Genomic DNA, 1,903 nt, shown 5'->3' on the forward strand with positions numbered 1-1,903 from the left:
AATCCTGGATAGGAGTGGACTCTGTCCTACGCCGGAGTTGGCCATGGTGTGAGCGCCGGGCGGGTGTGGGGATACTCACAAGCCCCGCTGACGCCGCTGCGTTGGGAGTTTACCCCGGTGGACTAGAGGGCCTCCCTAACTCGCGGGTGATGGGGTATGGGAAAAACTCGACGTTTGTTGTGCTATGCACCAAACAAGCGTGTCGGGTATTCACTTCGTGAGACCTTGAGGGGTCCCTGTATGGGGCGCTCCAGTAGGGGACTCCATATTCGCGTGTGGGACTTCAACGCACACGGTGGGCAAGGATGGAGATCTATGGAGAGGTGTGATGTTGGAGGAACGGCAACCCAATTTGGATAAAGGGGAAAAAACCCCGGGGAGAAAGAAAAAAACGAAACCTAGCCTTTTACCCTGACGATCTGAACCAGCATGGTTGTCAAGTTGTATGGACGTCTGTGCTGATCTGGATTGTCCATAAAAACAACACGATAGTATCGAACCCTAGGGATGTCATACAGTGTACGTGCAGGTTACCAGAGCACCTAGGACCGAAGGATCAAACGACAGTGATGGGATTTCAGTGGTAATCGGTATTCATGCTGAGTGGCGAGAGAGATTTGCGACGGTATCGTGTGACACTATTGAGTCAAAGAACAGACGGAGTGGCAAGGGGGGGACAAAAAAAAGCCAAGTCGAGCTTCAAGCTGATCGAACCATCTGGTGGGATTTGTGGTCGGGAGTTGGGGGAAGGCGACCCTCTGGACGCACCTGGGTAAGCCCAACGGTTAGTGGGGGTTTAAACCTCCCGTTGGGGAAAACGGTCTCTGGGAGGGTGGTTGATGGGGCCTCCGTTCGGAACATGAACCGGACTTTGGACGAAACTCACACCTCGGGAGACACGGAAGGCTTTAATAAGGAGAGATGATATGTGAGGGAATCAGGGATAAGTAGTAGGGAAGTTTAGGTGGCCGCTAACTGGAGCTGTTTGTCTGGGTATTGCCCCTGAGTGAGCAAGGAAAAGTTTCATTGCTAAAAGCTGCGGCGCCGGGAACATCCTGTGGTGGTAGAGGTGCACTTAGGGCGCGCAAAGGGCGGTAACCCACGAACACCCTGGGGGACACCGGTAGTCGTGCAAGCCGTTGCGACTCTGAAGAAGTCAGCAGACACTTACGGGGTAAGATGGAGGGGATGTTATCCCGGAGGCCTCAGATGCAGACTGCAGTGGCAGGTACCGCCGGGCCCGCCCGAAGGCTGGAACCTTTCTGTGACAGAGGCAACAAAGAGCGGGTGTGGGAGAACGTTCGGAGAAGACATGGAGAAGGTACTTCGGTTCAGGCACAGGTCTTCGTGGAAGGAAACCGTTCGCCACCTCAGGAGGGGGGAAGCGAGGAATCAGACCAAGATGTTTACAGTAAGGGATGGGACGTTGTTGACCTCAACTGGGGGAGGAAAGAGCGGTGGAAGGAGCACTTTGGAGAAACTCCTTAGGATCCAGCTGACACGCCCTCTGTGGTAGAGCAGAGCTGGATGGATGGAGGTGAATGGTCCCCCCCCTTCCCGCCCGTGATTTTTTTTGGTGTCGTCAATTATCGGTGGTGTAGTATTCGCCGTCAGACCGAAAGGAAAGTGGGCAATTGTTTTTTTTTTTTTTATGTCCCCGAGGATTGATGAGATCCGTATGCTCCAGTAAATGCGGAAAGACTCGTGGGTGTGGAGAGGTCTGTCGGAGGTGACAACGCTACTCTACATTGCGATGGAAGATCTGGGACCGGTGCCAAAAGGAACCTGAGTGGACAATGTTCAAAGTTTCCATTGCTAAAGCTGCGGCGGGGAGCTGTGGTTTTAGGGTCTTAGGTGCCTCAAGGGGCGGTAACCCACGAACACCCTGGTGGACACCGGTAGT

Source organism: Etheostoma spectabile, chromosome 5, assembly GCF_008692095.1.
Source record: "Etheostoma spectabile isolate EspeVRDwgs_2016 chromosome 5, UIUC_Espe_1.0, whole genome shotgun sequence".
In the NCBI taxonomy this organism is placed as follows: domain Eukaryota; kingdom Metazoa; phylum Chordata; class Actinopteri; order Perciformes; family Percidae; genus Etheostoma; species Etheostoma spectabile.